Below are 19,839 nucleotides of genomic sequence, written 5' to 3'. Positions count from 1 at the left end.
TATTACTCTAGTCTATAGTCTAGTCTATAGCCTGGTCTATACTCTAGTCTATAGCCTGGTCTATACTCTAGTCTATAGTCTAGTCTATAGTCTAGTCTATAGTCTAGTCTATAGTCTAGTCTATAGTCTAGTCTATAGTCTAGTCTATAGTCTAGTCTATAGTCTAGTCTATAGTCTAGTCTATAGTCTAGTCTATAGTCTAGTCTATAGTCTAGTCTATAGTCTAGTCTATAGTCTAGTCTATAGTCTAGTCTATAGTCTAGTCTATAGTCTAGTCTATAGTCTAGTCTATAGTCTAGTCTTTATTGTAGTCTATATTCTAGCTATAGTCTGATCTAGTCTATATTCTAGTTTATAGTCCAGTCTATAGTCCGGTCTATAGTCTAGTCTATAATTTATGGATGTAGGTCGATTATTTTATACGGTACAGACAGCGGCAAAAATGCAAATTACCGATTATTATGGTGTAGGTTAAAAATATTTACCTTTCGCTTAACAAAGAGAAATCATTACACTCCCTGTCCTTGCTGACAGCTAAAAACACATTCACTTGCTAAACTCTCTATAACAATCTATTATTATCATTATTATCGTCATTATCATTGTTATTATTTATTTTTATGATGATGATGGTAGGTAAGCAACAGTATCTGGCATTCACTAAGATTCCTTGAATTAACTACTCCAATTACAAACATATGTATGTGTGTTTGTATGTAGCTGCTGTAACACTTACATTAGCTGTATAATGCAGTGGAAATAATGTAAGGCCCTTATCAAGTTTTACTTAAATTAAAACACTTTACTCAACAGAAAAATCATTTTTTTTGGTTGCAACAACAGTAATAAAATCACTGTAAAATAATACAAAACCAAGGTAAAATTCGAAGCAAAAGTATAAAATAATATACCAAAAGATAAACGCCCACGCATGCGTACAAGTGGTTTTAATGTTTAACCAATATAACGAAAACAGACACTGGCGACAGAGCGACTACATTAAAAATATTTCACAGAAGTGAGTCAAATTTTAAGTCTTTTTAATCAAAGTCATTATGATTAACCCTAAAAGGGAAGAAAAAGAAAAAAATTACCACAAATCCTAATTTGTTCTATTTTTGTACTTATAGTCACAGCTTTATTACTTTAGAAAGGTTTTAGAACATTCTAAATCTTTATTATTTTTTCCACTAATGGGTTAATATTGCATTCCCCCCTCATTACAAATGACTCATTCAGTTAAAGGAGTCTCTTTTGTCAAGTTAGCTTTTTTTTTACCACATTATGTTTATTTTTTTGTTTAATTCTTTAGAATTATAGTTTGTTTCTTACAATAACAAAAGAATATAATTAACATAAAATGTTTGTTTACAATCATCATTAAAACCATTTTGTTTCTCTGTAAAACTTAATTTATAAATATAAAAACCGCAATTTCATAATTTAATTTTTTTTTTGTATTATTGTAACCATACCCCAAAAAATCACAATAACGTGTGGGTTTCCAATAAGAAAAATTTTGCTTAAACAAAAAAATAACAAAAGAACATTTAATGTCAGTAACCATTTTATTGTTTATGCAAAACAAAAAAAAAAACACATTTTGATTTTGTTTATAACACTTCATATTCATAATAATTTCATATTTTGTATTTAAAGGCAATTTAATATTTTGTATGCAAGTAAAATAATATGCAAATTTAAATAAAAATTATTATCAAAGAATGCCATTCAATGTAAATTTATTATTATGAAACATGTCAGTTTTTTATAAAAAAATTGGGGATTTTGCAACATGTTGCTGGGGAGAATTAAAACACATTTTCTTTATTGTTTATAAAGTATTAAGAAGGTATTGATTGTAGAAATATTATACATTTCTTTACAGCAATTGATCGACAAACTTATCAATTTTTTTTTCTTTGAAAATTTAACGCAACATGTTGCTAAAAATGTTTAGTTCACATAGTTTTGTAACATGAATTAAAACACATTTTCTTTATTGTTTATAAAGGATTAAGAAGGTATTGATTGTAGAAATATTATACATTTCTTTAATCGACAAACTTAACAATTACAACTTTTTCAGAAAACATAACGCAACAGGTTGCTAAACTTTTTTAGTTCATATAGTTTGGCATTTTGTATTAATTTTGTTTTTAAAATTAGATTTTTAAGAAAATTGCAAGATGTTGCTTGACTTGCTTTATACTAGCAACATATGTTTGAAGAAACTAAAGTGACATATTTTAGTATTAATTTTGTTTAAATTTAAAATATTTAATTTAAAAAAATTGGCTAATTTGATGTTTTTTTATTTTTCTTTACAGTTGACCGTTTTTAGTTTACATCAAAGGAGAGATTGGTGAGTAAAAAAGTTTTTTTTGGAAAATAATTAAAATTTATTTTTTTGAAAAAAAAATCTCACATTAAGCACTTTTTAATAAAATAAAATTTTGCTAAATAGTCCATTGGCTGTAGTCAGTCTGTAGACTAGTTCATAATAGTCATAAGGAGTCCTTAGTAAGGACAATTCTACCGACTATTCTATTGACTTATATATATTGAAGAGTCTTTTGTGTAAAGTATGGATTATCGTTACGATAGTATCGTATTCTCTAGTCTCTTAACTAGCCTATAGGCTGGCCTATTAACTAGTTTATGGACTAGCCTTTTAACTAGCATATGAATTATCCTATCGACTAGTTTACGGACTAGCCGATTATAAATTAACAAAGAACTAACCTTCTATTTGATTTTCTATAAACTCTCCTATTGACTACTCTATAAGCCTATTCTCTAGTCTATGGACTAGCATCTTGAGCAGTCTATAAACCGGCATTTTAACTAGTTTACGGTTTGGTCAATTCTGTGCACTTCCTGTGAACGTCTTAATTAGTTTATAAACTGACCTATAGTCTACGGATCACCCTATTGACTATTCTGTTTTCTTCCTCTTGACTATTCTATAGACTACCTGTGGACAAATCTATGAATAAGCCTATTAACTTTTCTATAGATTCCATATCTATATAGTTAATGTAGTAGTCTATTGACTAATCTATGTCTAATCTAGTTTTTTAAGTGATATATAGACTAGTGTATTAACAATCGATGAACTAGCCTATTGGGTATTCTGTCGACTTCCTGTCGTTTTTAGTTCATGGACTACCAGTGGACAAGTCAATGGATTAGCCTTTTAAATATTCTATAGATTTGACTACTGAATAGTCTATTAAAGAATCAATGGACTAGCCTAATCTATTCTGTGAACTTCCTGTTGACAGTAGTTCATTTACTACCTGTGGACAATTCTATGGATTAGTCTTTAAACTATTCTATAGTTAAAACTATATAGTCTATGAACTAGTCTATTGACTTGTCTATGGATAAGTTTATTAAGTAGTATATAGACTGGCCTATTAACGAATCAATGGACTATCCTATTAACTATTCTCTGGACTACCTGTGGAGAAGTCTATTAAGAAGTCTATGGATTTCCCTATTAACTAGTACTTAGTATATAGTCTATTAAAGAATCTATGGAATATCATATTGACTAGTTATGGACGAATCTATGGATTGACCTATCGACTAGCTTAGTGACTAGCCTATCTATCATATAGATCATTCTATTGACTAGCGTATTGACATCTATATGGACTGACCTACAGACTAGTCTATGAATTGTATGGCCTTTGGACTAGTTTTTGTTGAATTTTATATGGTCTATTCTGTTGACTTGATTATGGTTGTAAAAGGTACTTTTTTGGTAAGAAAAAGTACCTGCTTAAATAAACAATTAATTTGTTCTCTCTACAAATTAAAAGCTATAATGTTTATAGTGGTGTGATTTGATTATTTAAATTGATCATTAAATTACAAATATAACAATGTAAATGTGTCTGTCGTACTATAGGCCCCTTACGGCAAGAATATTGAAACAAGTGTTGTAACCCAAAATTTTTATTTTAGAAATAAATCGAAATATTTTTTGGAAATTTTACCATTTCAATCATAATTTTCTTTTGTTTTAAATAACATTTTTGTAAAGAAAATTATGATTGTTTTATTTTTTTGTTTATTTTCTATAATAAACATCCGTATGGCGTTAAAAGGCCGGGAATGGGTATTAAAACAAAAAAGGAAAAGTTACATGCTGTGGATTATAAATAAAAGTTTTTCTGTTACAAATAAAAAAAAATTGAAAAAAAAGATGTGTTTAGATCTTTTTGTTACACTTTTTTGAAAAAAATAAACAAATTTAGTGGTGAATTTCACTAAAGAAATTTTGTGGTTAAATTTTTTAGTTTAATATAAGTGGCATTAAAGAACGCACGTTTGTTTTTAAATCGTTGTAATAAAATTAATTAAATTTTTCTTTTTTTAATAAAAGAAAAAAATATGTTGTAAAGTATTTAAATAAATTAAAAAAAAATAAAAATAAAAACAATTATGCTGCAGTGCAAAAGGTAGTATTAACTATTTAACTTTGAAATGTGTTTTATATTTGTTAAAAATTTATTGCTAAAAATATTTAGTTTATTTAAACAGAAAATCATTGAACAATTTGTCAATAACTTAAGCCTACAAAACAAACAGAAAAAAAACGTGTTCTCCATTGACAATTTCAACTCAAGTTTCTAAATAACATAAATCTCAGAAAAAAAAACCTAAACGAAATTTTATACAAATTTACGATTAATGCCCGGCATATAATTTTGTTTATCTTGACATTTTGTATGAACATTTGACGTTTGTCAAGGCACACGCACGCACCTTTAATTTTTATTTTCTTCTCTATAAGACTCTGTTTAAAATATTTATGAGCAAAATGAAAACTAAATACATACATAAATAACACATATTTTAGGCTTAACAAAAATTAACAAACCAACAAAAAAAAAATCTCATTCATATATATTGGCATATATTTGCATAAAAAGGCTTTAATCACCTCCATACAATTGAACATCATAAATACATGTTTAAAAAAAACGCACACATTAAATTTATTGACATTTGTTTGTACGCAAATTTTAACTAACATGTCCTCCTTCTTCTCTAGCTCTCTTTATTTGATTTGTCCTCATAGACCACTATGAAAATCAAATTGCTAAAATTCAATTAAGTGTGTGTGTGTGTGTAAAAAATAAATCTTTAAATTACCCCACGATTTTTTACTTTAACTCTAATTGTAAATGATCTCTTTATGATGATGGTGTTAATAATGATTTATTGATATTTCATTTCAAAACTCATTAAAGTATCAATTAATGGTTCATAGTTAATAATAAACGTGTTATGATTTAAGCAAAAAACTAGTTTTTTTTTTTAATTTTGGTGAAAGAAATAAAAAAAAAACTCACGCAAACAATTTGAATTCAATGTCTATTTGAATTTGTTATGATAGAAAAGATTGTGATTTTAAAGGGGAAGGAACCGCTGTAATAATAATCGATTTTAAATATGCCAATTGAAAATTCTCAAAAACATGTTTTATATATCAATCCAACTTACAACTTTCAATTTCATAGAGTAAAATATATAGAGCAAATATATTCTTAAGAGAAACGAGTTAACTTTATACAAATATTGTTTAACGGTTGAACTTTATAAATTAGAGAAAAGCAAAAAGATTTCAATTACTTTTGCATTCACAAAATCTGTCAAAGAGTTCATTTGCCACTAATCCAACGATTAATAAACATTTCTTGCCGAATCGAATTTTCGCACTCTACTCTCACTTAAAGTGTCACAATGCCGGACAACACAAAATCTGCTAAAGAGTTAATTCGCCGCTCTTTCCCGATGATTGTTTTAATCAAACGATTAATAAACATGCTTTGCACAAACGGTTGAACTTTATAAATTAGAGAAAAGCAAAAAGCTCTCAATTACTTTTTCTTTTACAAAATCTGCCAAAGAGTCTTTTTGAAACTATTTACCGATGATTGTTCTAATACAACGATTAATAAACCTATGATTGTTTTAATAAAACGATTAATAAACATTCTTTACACGAACATCAATCGAATTTTCGCAATATCCACATTACTCTACTCTCATTTAAAGCTTTTCATTACCGTTCAATACAAAATCTGCAAAAGAGATCATTTGCCGATGATTGTTCTAATATAATAATTAATAAACATTCTTAGCCCGAATATAAATCGAACTTTCGCAATATGCGTTTTATTATACTCTCACAAAAGGGAAATGATCAGATTAGATCCAAGAAGTAAATGACCAATACTGATACAATATTGATAGCGATTAAAAAGATTATGGTTAGACTATGAAAAATAGAAAGATTTTGTCAAGAAAGCCATTTAGGAAACCCATTATATACAAAGCTATGTTTCATTCCCATCTTCAAGGCTTTACTACTCTTGGATAAATCTACTTATCTACCAATCCTGTAGTAAATGACAAACGAAATATCATCGATACTGATGATATTTCGATAGCAATTAAACAAATTATCGTTAGACTTTGAAAAATTGCAAGATTTTGTCAAGGAAGCACATATTAGAGAAATCCATAACGTTTTCAAATTATACTTACAATCCATTTAGAAAAACAATTAAATGTAAAGCTATGTTTTACTCCCATCTTGAAAGCTTTTACTGACACTACCGCTAGGTCAAAAAGGAGCCTTTCTTAGCAATGAAGGTGAATCATACTTCGTTTCGTGAAGATGGCCAACTTTCGAGCTCAGTTATGTTAGATTGAAATTAGTTTCGATAAAATACACCTAAAACATTCCAATCAGTGTTCTTAAGGCTTGTTATATCTGGAAAAATATCGCTCCTAAGATATTTGGATATAATTTCAAGGAAAGCTTGGCATTTCATTATCCTCTAGGTATGTTAGGCTCTCGTCTAAATCCACTTGTCTTATTTTCCTTATTAAGTTGAGATTGTAAAACTGATTGTAAACTCGGATCTGTTGTGTCCTTTTTTATGGGAAATTTAGTAAAAATACACTTATATAGAAAGCTTTAAAAGGAATAATCATTCAATGTTGACGAACTCTCTTAACAAATGTATAATAACAGTGTTAACTTACAAATTTTGTCTAGCAACATTGTCAGTAATGCTTTTTCTGACAAAGTTGCAAACGATTGTTGGACTTTTTTCACATTTTACAGGCAACGTTTTGAAGATCTGACAACTGTATATCATAGCTTTTGTACATAGTTTCTTATCCCCATATCCATAAAGATATTAATAGCTTATTTTAGGTTTATTATGCAAATTTTTCATGCCAAAATTCCTACTATAAATCATTGATAACTTTATTAAGCATTTATGAATATGGGGGTTAGAGTTTTTCAATCAGCTAGAAACTAAAGATTGCGATATCTGGAAAACATTGATATCAAGGTTTTTGGATATTATTTCGACAAAAAAGGAGTAAATATTTTTGCTCTACATTATCTAATCCTTTTATTCTATTTTGTATAGTTATGCCCATAATCCTGTGTGTTCACTTAGAACGATATTGATCCCGTTGTGTGAAAATTTTAGTGCAAAAACATTATACATTAGTCAAAAATGGGAGGTCTAGAAACTCTCAGAACGACAATGACAGAGAAAATAATTCAGCCTTTCACTGTCCTCTACGCATGCTCTATATATGCGCTTCAATTTGTTTGTCCAATTTTCTTCAGCAGTGCCACAAACCAATAAATTTTGTTTATTAATAAAGTTTATTTATGATTTAATATATCACGTTTATCTTTAACATCTTTCTTTAATAACTTCCTCTTAATTATCTTTAAGCAGCAACCAACACTATAAACATTTAACCCTTGAACTTTTAAGTCCTCTTAAAAAAACACTTAAACTTTTTACAGCAAATTTGTGTGAATTCACACAAAATCAAATTTATTAACAAAAATCATAAAATAAAACAAATTGTAGATTATAAAAAAAAACTTTTACTTAAACAAACATAAATACTAGATAATTTTATGAAGCAGCAACAAAGACCTACCACCAGCAATAGCAACAATAGCACCTTCAGCAATACCAGCAGCAGTAATAGGCATTAAAGCGGCAATTAATCAAAGAGCCTTTTTTTAGAAAAAGGCATACAAAACAGAAATTATACAAAATGTAAAATATGTTCACCTTTACTTTTTGGCATAAAAGGAGACCTAACTCAAGCACACCCCCCCTCTTTACTGGCCCCTCTAAACAATTTAAACAAATTTGTAAAATTTTTGGTGCGTATATTCTGCTGTTTAGTAGTGACTAGTGATGTCACCACAAAAAAAATTGTTTGCCACAAAAAAAAAAAGAAACAAGTTGTAAACATTTGACGGCTTAAAGCCAAAAAACAAAAATTGTAAAAAAAAAAAACACAAAATGAAGAGGCCGTCAGTTGGTGGCAGTTATCATCAGCTTATGAAGCCTCACATGTGTTCACAGGCTTTTCCTTTCAAATATTTCTTTTTTTTTTCTTATTCAGCAAACAAAAAAATTAAATGGAAAATTAGCTTTAGTTAAAAATCAATTTAGCAAAATGTTCATAATTTTTTTACACATTCTTTTGTTGTTTGTTGACTTAGGTTTTTTGTTGTAGTTTTTAAATATTTTTAAAATGCCAAATTTGTTAACTGGCCGCTTGTCTGTGTGGCTGTCTGTCTGTCGTTTGGTTTGTCAAATAGTTTTAACATTTTATCCTTTTGTGACATTTAAATATTAAATTTATTTTGTGATTTCTTTATGAAATTTCACTTATATTTTCTTTTTTTTAACTTGTCTTTAAAGCTGAAAATCATTTAAAATCTGTTTTTGTTGATGGCTTGTCATTTGGAGGTTTTTATATATTTGGGAAAAGTTGTCAGGATTTGTTGTCAAATTTTGGATTTTTTTAAAGAAACTAAATAAATCTTAGTTAAATCCAGTTAAAATGTTAGTAGCATTTGTTTTAAAATAAATTTTAAATTAATAGTAAAATTTTATAAAAAAACAAGTTTTGAAAATGGTGTGTAAAGGGGGGAACATAAGCCTCAGGGGCACAAATTAATTGTAAATAAAACGAATAGAAATAATGGTAGTTTTAGTATTTAAAAGTAAATTTGGAATTATGAAATTAATTTTAAAAGTCAAGTTGACAGATTTTTATAAATAATAGTTCATAAAGGGGTACAAAAGCCCCTGGTGTACAATTGCTTACTTAAACATAAATTTTAGTTTAAAATCTAGTTAAAAACATGGATTATTTGGAATCAAAATTTTTTGGTTAAGAAGCCCGATATTTGTCAAAGAAAAATTTTCAATATTTCTTTAAATTATAATTCATTAAGGGGCTACAAAAACCCCTGGGGTACATTTGCCAATTAATAATTTGTTATTAATTAAAATAATATGAAAATTTTAATTTAAAATCTAGTTAAAAATTTTGGATTAATGCCATAGAAAAGCCAGAGATTAAAGAAACGCTTTCTCCATATGGACAGCATGCAGAACATATGCCCCAGGGGACACAAGTGAAGAGAAAATAAAATCAGTAAAAATATTGATACAAAAAACATTTTGTAAAGATGGTACAAAAGCCCCTGAGGTACATTTGCAGAAATTTTAGGTGAAAGTACAATAGAAGGGTGGGTACAGAAATCAGAGATTAGTCTAGCGGTTTCAGACTTTTGAACAGCATACGGAGCGTATAGTAAAACGTTGGAATACTTCTCAAGTTCGCAGATTCGTATAAACATTAGTTCTTAAAGGGTGATCAAAAGCCCCTGGGGTACATTTGCAGAAATTTTAGGTTAAAATCTTAGAACGGTAAATAAAGAAGCTCGAGATTAGACAAACGGATTCAGACTTATGTACAGCATGCGGAGGATTGTAAAACGTTGGAATACTTCTCAAGTTCCCAGATTCGTAAATACAATAGTTCTTAAAAGGTGAACAAAAGCCCCTGGGGTAAATTTGCAGACATTTAAGGTTAAAATGTAATGGAAAGGTGGGTAGAGAAGCCCGAGATTAGACGAACGAATTCGGAGTTGTGAACAGCATGCGGAGAGGATAGTAAAACGTAGGAAGACTTCTCGTATAAACAGTAGTTCTTAAAGAGTGAACACAAGTCCCTGGGATACATTTCCAGAAATTTTAAAAATTTAGTTCAAATATCTTGAGAGCAATGTTATACCAGATATTTCTTCTCTTGGGAACATTTATTAGAAAATTCTAAGGAACTAAAGCCAGGAAATTGAGTTTCTAAATTTTGGAAGATATTGCCTTTCATAGATTGCTACACGACATTTAAAATTTTAAGAAACCACATACAGCAAACAGATATAAATGGGAGCACACTGCAGGCTCTATAGCTATCTAAACATTCTCTTTTTAACCTAAATTATGTTGAAATCAAGTTTTTGATTATTTTAAACTCAAAATTTTTACTAAATTAAAAACTGCCCTTTAAATATAGACTAGAGATTTAGGCCATTTGATAACAACCAACATTTATCTTTAAGGCCTAATCAAAATATTAAGAAGCTGTCAAAAGACATTGCTTATCACAAGAAATTATTATTAATCTAACGAAATTTCAAATCCAAATCTAAAACAAGAAGATTTTACCAAATTAGCTTTTTTATAACATTTCTGAAGACATTGAAATTTATTGCACGTGCCTGAAATACACAATAACTCTTCGTAATAAAAAGTTATAAAACAAAAAGAAAAAACAATGAAGTAATATTACTAATCATCTAATAACAACTCTTGTCAGCTTTTAAGATAAAAAAAATTAAAATTATTATTAAAACAAAATTGTCAATTAATGACAATAGATAAAAACGCATATAAAACTAAATGTTAAAGACAAAGACCACACCTAACTTAGGAAAAAATATAAATGCAATTTGAATAGTTTAACAGTTAAAACTGAGTACCTACTTACAAACTAATAATAAGTATTTTTTTTTATAATAAAACAAAATTCAAGGGCAAGGACGTTCGTTAATCAGCAAACTTTTAACTTTTAAGTGATTTATAATGATTGAAAAAAATAAAAAAACACTTATATTTAGCGAACAGTAGTTTTTAATAACAAAATAGAAAAAAGTTTATAATAAGCCAGATAAATTAAAAATGAATAAGCAAAATCGAATGTTAAAAGGGGGAAGTACGCTAGACATAGCATCTGGAAAATATAAATAAATTTCTTCAATAAAAATAAAAAAATCCTCCCAACAAGTCTTAATTATTATACCAAAATTTGCATAATCAAAAAAGCTTACTCTGTTAGAGCATATTTAGTTCTTTATAGCATATTTTAGCATATTATGCTTTTTTGTGCATATGTAGTTTGTTTCGATCTGCTTATTTTGGACTTAAAGCCTCACTTTTGTAGGTCTGCGACGAAATTATAACAGAATTTGTAAAATAAAAAAAGCTTACTCTGTTAGAGCATATTTTGTTCTCTATAGCATATTTTAGCATATAATATTTTTTGTGTATATGTATTTTGTTCCGATCTGCTTATTTTGAATTTTTGTGGGTTTACGATCAATATCTTAATGAATTAGAAACGAAATTGTGAGACATTGGTTTCAGAAAGAAATATCGACCTTATTAGACTGCAAAAGGATCAAAGCGATCACTTTGCTAGTAGTATACTATGAATGGTGTACCCATAACGGGTCACTTGTGGGATTTGAAAGATCAAATGATCTTGGTACAAAGAAAACTAAATGTTAAGCATTCGAAAGTGACATTAAAACACTGGAGTTCTTGCATTGGCAATGACAGGCTTTCGTCATTTATTTTTATTTAAAATCAATTATCATTTTACTGACTCTAAGTAAATACTACAGTAATCAGTTAAAATTGTTTTACTTGTAGACTTTTTAACACAATTTTATATTATTTTTGAATCATTATATTTTATCTAATTCCAAGAAAAACTACCAACTATTAAGTTATTTTATTTAAAGTAAATAAACACTTTAGTGTCTCTAAGTAAACACTAAAGTAAACAGTTAACAATGTTTTCACAATCAACTTGTAGACAGGTTAACACAATTTCACTTTATTGTTGAATAATTATATTTTATCTGACTCCAATATAAATCAACTGTTTACTTTTATAAACTTCAGTTAATCTAGTTACTTTAGTGTCTCTGAGTAATCAAAAGTGTAATTAGTTAAAACATAATTTGAATTTCTGATATTATTAAACTATTTGAAACTTATGTAATGTTAAGAACATGTTACAATCAATAACCCCAATACTGTTTCTAAGTAAACAAGAGTGTAATTAGTTTTAAATTTTCACTCATTTATCTAGTAGATTGGGAAGCAATAATTCTTCTGGTATTTTGTTTAATATTTTGATATAAACCACTATTGTTTTAGTTTACCTTTCAGTAAATTTCCTAAAGAATCTTTGGTCCCTTTAGTGTCTCTAAGTAATCAATTGTGTAGACAGTTTTGAACTTAAGGTTCTTCAGCTGTTTGACGAAGAGTTCATTCGAAATAAACGTAACTCTAATTCGTCTTTCGTCACGAATTTACTCTTTGTAAACGAGTGTTCTCTTTTTTAGCGAGAGAGTGGACACTAAATCTTTTTTGTCTAACTCTTCGTAATATATGGGATAACAACTAGCTTCCTTGTATGACAGGCATATATTGAAATAGCTAGTCACCTGGACATACGATGACTAGGATTAAATAGTAGGTTAGTAATAGTAGGGACTGTCCTACCGAACTTCTGGGTATTTATTGGGTGTTGTCTAATATCAAAATAATTCTTTAAATTTCAATATTTTCACTTTCTAGTCAAACTGTCACTTAAGTGTCACCTTTTTAAGCGAGAGAGTGGTCACTTAAGCTATTTTGTCCATCTTTTCGTAATCTATGGGGTGACGATTGACATTCGCGCAAGACAAGCACTTAACCCAAGTGGTAGATTAATAAATAGTTTGATTTTTTTCTAATGCATTAAAGTTATATGTTATAAATCTTAACAACTTAAGTATAATTTCCTTATTAAAAAAGTAAAATATATTTGTAAATAAATTCAAATATTAAAGTTTAACAACTTTTATTTGTTAAACTTCAGGGGAAGTCTTAATTGAAGTTATTTATAGTAAAATTTTTTATAACAAATATTGCAGAGGATATTTTTATTATTAAAATTTATAAAAATATAAAATATTTAGTTTTCACTTTCTCACAATTTTTCTATTTTTTATAAAAGTTTTTTAAACTCATTTTTTATAAATTTTTTGTCTACGATTTTTTTTTAAATATCTACATTTACAAATTGCTTTATGTCTATTATAAGTTTTTTTTAATGGCCAATTACATTAAGATTTTTTTTTTGTTCCATAACATTTACTCCATGACTTTTAGAGTACTTTAAGTTTTAACAACAATGACTTTTTTGCTGCTGCTGTGTTTGCTGTAACAGTTTTTGCTGCTGCTTGTTACTGTAAGTGCGTTTAACTGTCAACTATCCCTCTTAGAGCTGTCAATGTATCTCGATTTTATCTATTTGGAAAAAAATTATATATTTTTAAGTCTTTTTTCCCCTTTACAATTCACATTTAATTCATTTCAAATTTGTGCGTTTTATGACCATTTTGTTTGTTATTTAAATTCGGTTTCTTTGATGTATATTTAACATTTTTTCTTTGTTAAAGTTCCAATTTGAAATTACCAGTAGTTAGCATTTGACAGCCATCAATTTATATAATAGACAATAAGTAGTTTAGATTTTCAATTCAATTGATTTTTTTATTACAAGTTTTAACATTTATGTTAAAAAAAAAATAAATATATTCAATCAAAGTTTGATTTTACCAAAAGAATTTTTTATTGTTAAAATTGTTACAAATTTATTTTCATTTTAAAATGATTGATTCTTTTTTTATATGGAAAAAAAGTAAAAGTTTTTTATAACAATTACACGCATTATCATAATGTCTGGTTATATTTTATTTTAAGGTTAAATTGATAGTTTTCATACAAAATATTCTTAATCGTCAGAATATCTTTCGGTTAAACTATAACCGGAGGGGGAGTTAACGGGACCTAAAAGTATACAAAGATCACCTATCACCCACGTGTTACGTGGTATTTTGAAGTTTTAGCGATCGAATTTGACATAAACTGTCACATTGATATCTCTAGTTAGTGTTAGTTTAGCTTACAATAAATGACTACTTTAGTGTCCCTAAGTAGTCAAGAGTGTGGGTGTTTAGAATATTTTTCTTAATTGTATATAAATAAGATAAATCATTTGTGCACTTTTTGACTGTCACTAATTTGTTCACCTGAGGGAAGATCCTTCTTGGTGTGATTGTAATTGGGATAGTCCTGTCAAAGGTATCCTCGATCTTTCTTGGGAATAATTTGACATGGAGTTGAACCACAAAACCACATGTTTTGGATGAATGAAAAGAGTGCAGGGTTGAATGGTGATAGATAAAGGGTGATACCATAGAATTTTGCTTCCATGTCCAGGTTTGTTCAAAGCTAGATTAGAAGACTTCTACTTATTTGATGGATTTGTACTTCGGTCTTTCTGTTGAGTTGTAGTGGACGTATACTGGACCGAAAATTCCATATACGTAAATAATCCCCTGCTTGGAAGATACACAATGGTGAGTGGTATCTTCCATATTAAATACTAACATTTTTTTTGTTAGATCCAGCTCACAGGGGATGACCCTCATGCAGGGGAGGGATGATAGTGGAAGTAGTGTTTGTGGACATTCAATTCAAATCTACCCACAATGAGAGTGACAGGAAAGACTTTTGGGGGAAAGTTTGTTCCACATACAGAGAGTACGACCAAAGAACAAATTGTTCTAAGTATCTTCGTCCTCTCCTGTACGTGGTTAAGTAGCCCCAAAATATACTTTGAAGTATTTCATTTTAGGTCGGTATTAAGGAGATCAGAGGAAGTGAAGTATGTCTTACACCTTTTTAAGAAAGCCGAGACAATTAAATGCTTATTTCGAGACTTATAATATGTGTTTGGTCCAGCGAACATCACACAGTATTCTCATGTCCAGAACATCAAGAGCTTCTGACTCTCTAATGTTTACACAACCATGATTTTTCATGCGTTTGTACGTTAAAACACAACATTGAGTCATACGTGCGTTGAAATCGATTCTATTAGCACGATCCCTTTCAGAGATTGTCACTTGATTGAGTGAGTGAGTCATTCATGTTTTGCCTTATTTCCCCAATCTCTAAAGGACTTGGCCAGTAGTTGTATGGATAAGAATAAGATGAGTTAGTAAGTTGGTTCGTAAGTTAGTTTGAAAGGAGGATGTACATATACACATCAAATCCGAAGAAATACACCTAGGCCTCTATCGGACCTGTTGTGCGCTCCTTAATCAGTGAGTCAGGTGGGCATCGAACCCACCACCTCCGGTCTACCAGACTAAAATACAAACCACTAACCTACCGGAGGCCACTAAGAATAAGATAAATCGGAAGACGTAATTACCGACATCTAAAGTAGTTAGTTTTGAAAATTTTTAAATAATTTTATCATAGTCTGAACATTTTAAAAAAATTAGACTGAATCGTTTCATAAATAGTAATATACTTTTTGAGAAAAATCTACTTGAGTTTCAAGTATGGGTCAAATAGTGACAGGCGAATGAACAATTTTTATTTATTTGAATAAACAATTTAATATTGACGATTGAATTTGACATATTGGTGGCTTTAATTTATTCACAACATACCACTTAAAAGTACTTATTATAATTTTTAATAAATAATTCATAAAAGTTATTGATTTTATTTTTTCCAAAATTGTCAAAAGGCGCCATCTAAATGCTTGTCGAATAAAAAGGTTGTACAACTGAAGTTGTGAAATTTTAAAATTGACGAAAAAAATGTGACAAATAAATACTAGCAACATGTATTTAAGACAAAAATAAATCTCAATTGCAATATTTTGACGCATTACCTAAATTTGGTGAAAACACAATAAAAATAAATTTAACACAAAAAAAACAACATGTTTTTTTTTTAAAAAAGATTGACATTTTGATAAAACAAAACAATGATCGTAAAAATAAGTTTGTATGTTTTTTTTTTTAAATTTATTTTTAAACAATTTGTTTTCAATATTTATTTAGCTTTTTTATTAAAAACACATAACAATTATTCACAAAAAAAACAAAAATCAATCTATATATAAAATTCCCTAAACAGTTTGATCAGTTAGAAATAAAATAAAAATTTTGAATTTTACGCACGTATTAAAATAATGTTAAGTTTTCATGTAATTTATGAGGTCTAGACTGGTGGCTGCTTAACACATGAACAATATGTTTTTTTTTTTTTTTAAGGTAAGAATAGTATGTCCAAGTCAACACCTTTAATACTAAGTGTCTCCATTGTCGTTCAAATTAAAAAAAAAAAAAAAAAAACACATCAACTAATGAATATTTTATAAAATTTAAAATTTTTTTCTCTCCTCTGTACAAATAAAATTAATACGTATTAATTGCTAATAATACCAAGGGGTATTAAAAATTAGACACAAAACAAAACAGCAAATAATTGTAAACAAAACATGTTTGTATAATTAATTTATAAAATTCAAACGTGAGATTTTTTCATAAATAAATTGTACACAAATATGAGACTAAATAAATAAAAATAATAGTTTGTTTAAAACTTAAATATAGTCATGATTGTTTAAATAACACGACTTAGTTATGTTTTTATTTACTTTATAAAAAATATTTAATTTTATAATTAACAGTTATAAATTGTTGGCAAAATAAAAAATATTGTTATGTTTTTGTTTACAAAAATGGCACCTTAAAGTCAACACCTCTATAATAATTTAGCTATTTTACATTTCCGTCAAACCCTTTTCCTGTAAACCATTTAATAGCAAAAATTGCAAATTTAGTAGTAACTAATTACCAGGGCAGCCATAAATAGATAAAAATAGATAGATAAATAGTTAGTCTAGTATATAGTCTATATAGTGCAGTATATAGTTTAGCCTGTAATCTAGTCTATATTCAAGTCCACAGTCATGTCGAAAGCATGGTCTATAGTCTAGTCTATAGTCTAGTATGTAGTCTAGTCTATAGTCTAGTCTATAGTCTAGTCTATAGTCTAGTCTATAGTCTAGTCTATAGTCTAGTCTATAGTCTAGTCTATAGTCTAGTCTATAGTCTAGTCTATAGTCTAGTCTATAGTCTAGTCTATAGTCTAGTCTATAGTCTAGTCTATAGTCTAGTCTATAGTCTAGTCTATAGTCTAGTCTATAGTCTAGTCAGTAGTCTAGTCTATAGTCTAGTCAGTAGTCTAGTCTATAGTCTAATCTTTAGTCTAGTCTATAGTCTAATCTATAGTCTAGTCTATTGTTAGTCTATAGTCTAGTCTGTCGCTAGTCTATAGTCTGGTCTATACTCAAGTCGTTTCTCTAGTCTAGTATGTAGTATAGTCTATAGTCAAGTTATATTCTATAGTTTTGTTATATTCTCGTCTATAGTTGAATTTATAGTCTAGTTTATAGTAAAGTCTATAGTTTAGTCTAAGTCTAGTCTATAGTCAAATGTAAAGTCTAGTCTATAGTCCAGTCTATAATTTAGTCTATAGTTTAGCCTATACTCTAATCTATAGTCTTGTCTATTCTAATCTATACACTAGTCCCTAATTTAGTCTATAGTCCTGCATTAGTGTTCTGTATATACTAGTCTATAGTTTATTCTAAAATTTGCTCTAAATTCTACTAAATGGTCTAGTCTATAGTCTAAATAACTCAGTATCGTATTTTTGGTTGCCCTGTAAACGTGTACTGAATATGTGCTCAGTGATCAGCTCCACTATGGGAATAGTTGGTATAGTCAGTCGCCTGATTAACTGGGTACCTCAACAACAAATACGATTATTACAAATAATATTTAGTATGCATCACTGTAACTCAAATCATTTGTAGAAAACAACCAACCACAATTGTATATAGATATTTTTTTATTAATTTTTTTTGCACACTTTATTTAAAGTAGTTAGTTGTAAAGTAAGCCTGCTTACTTTACTTCATTTGGCTATAGAGGATATCCGGCCATAATAATGCAAAGAAAAAAATATATAATAAAACATTTACTTTTATAATTTATTATTAATGATTCAATCGCTAGTTGGCATGACAAGTGTTTGATAGTTGAGTGTATGTGTGTGTGAGCTAAAAGTAATTGCAAGTGCAAAAATGGTCAATTGCTTTAAATTATTATTAAATATATATTTAATTATGCATAATTATTAAGAAATCATAATTAAACAGTTAAATTTTAATTAACTGTTGCTTTTTTAAAGATTTTTTTTTATCAAAAGAAAATTTTTTATGTTGGTTTTAAGAATAATATTTCTGTAGTTTAGATTTTAGAACATCTTCAGTCATTTTATCTCAAAGAAAGTAAACCACTCCCTCCATCAGACCATAACATAAAAATATATAAAAATTTCAAATCTATTATAATACAAAATTTTTTTTATTAAAAACGAAATTACAATCCAAAGTCAAAGATTAAGTAACAGGCCCATACATTGCCGAAAATAAAGCGAAAAAACAATAATTGAAAAAAAAACTTTAGTATTTTTTATTACATATTATCTTTACCCAAATTATTAAATTAACTGACATTTCATAAATGCTTTTAAGCTTTTAGTTTCCTATAAAAAGCCACCAACAATATTCCAGCCATAGTGATTATTAAAGGTTTTTTTTTTTTTTCTTAAACATAAATGTTTAGAATTCGTTAGGCATTGCGCATGTCTAGTCATAAATGGAAGACCGAAGTGGAAAAGAAAATACATTACAATTTGAGCTTAATAACCGCAACGCCATCTGCTTGTCATGCCAGTCAAAGAACATACATTAGACATAAAATGTGGCTGCAGTCTCTCGGGGAGTAGGTATAAAAGAAGGCGTTAAAATTTTGACATTTCTTTTTAATTTTTTTAGTTTTGCTTTTTTTAATTATCGACTGTTTACGAGATTTCAAAATTGTTTATTAGATTTAGTGGATGCAAATAGAAAACAAACATAAACACTTCCTTTGCTAATGGTTAATAACGGACAATTAGTTAAAGTGTTTAAGTAATCAGTGTTAGCAAAAAGGTTAAGAAAATGTTTTAAAATTCCTTAATAGTTATGCAAAAAAGTAATTTTAAATTGTTTAAACATTAATTTTACTACTCTTTTTTAAACTTTACATTTAGTCGGTTTTTGTTTACCACTGCTTACCACAAGTCATATAATCAAAAAGTCCTCAAGACATAAAATCAAAATCGAAAATCTTTAGATTTTTTCAATAGTTTGAGTGAGTTTTTGCCTTTTTTATGGGTGTATAAAAATATGTCGATGAATGATTAAGTGTGCACAACAACAGCATGTGGTCTGATTCATTTAATTGCAAAGATATTGCAACAACTACAACAGCATCGCCAACATAAGCTGCAGCAGCATCATTTATAAAATCATAACAAAAAACAAATTCAAATAAGAAAATTTAGTTGGACTTGAACGAACACATGTTTCTCTAAACCATGTGTGATTTACATACGTTTAAGCCACATTAAGTCTATAGTCTAGTCTATAGTATAATCTATAGTCTAGTCTATAGTCTAGTCTATAGTCTAGTCTATATTCTAGTCTATAGTCTAGTCTATAGTCTAGTCTATAGTCTATAGTCTAGTCTATAGTCTAGTCTATATTTAAAGTAGTTAGTTGTAAAGTAAGCCTGCTTACTTTACTTCATTTGGCTATAGAGGATATCCGGCCATAATAATGCAAAGAAAAAAATATATAATAAAACATTTA

At 28.3% G+C, this 19,839-nt stretch overlaps 1 protein-coding gene across 1 annotated transcript in view; it reads left to right on the top strand.

The window, feature by feature from the left end:
- Positions 1-19,839, top strand: part of LOC111683327 (stAR-related lipid transfer protein 13) — a 177,259-nt gene that overhangs the window by 30,238 nt on the left and 127,182 nt on the right. Inside the window, exon 3 of the mRNA XM_046948999.1 lies at positions 2,331-2,365. The gene's annotated coding sequence lies outside the window, so the exon portion shown is untranslated. The remainder of the gene's footprint in view (positions 1-2,330; positions 2,366-19,839) is intronic.

This window comes from Lucilia cuprina, chromosome 4 (assembly GCF_022045245.1).
Source record: "Lucilia cuprina isolate Lc7/37 chromosome 4, ASM2204524v1, whole genome shotgun sequence".
NCBI classification, from domain to species: Eukaryota; Metazoa; Arthropoda; class Insecta; order Diptera; family Calliphoridae; genus Lucilia; species Lucilia cuprina.
Note: the sequence above shows the minus strand (reverse complement) of the source record. Positions and strands in the feature narration are given on the sequence as shown.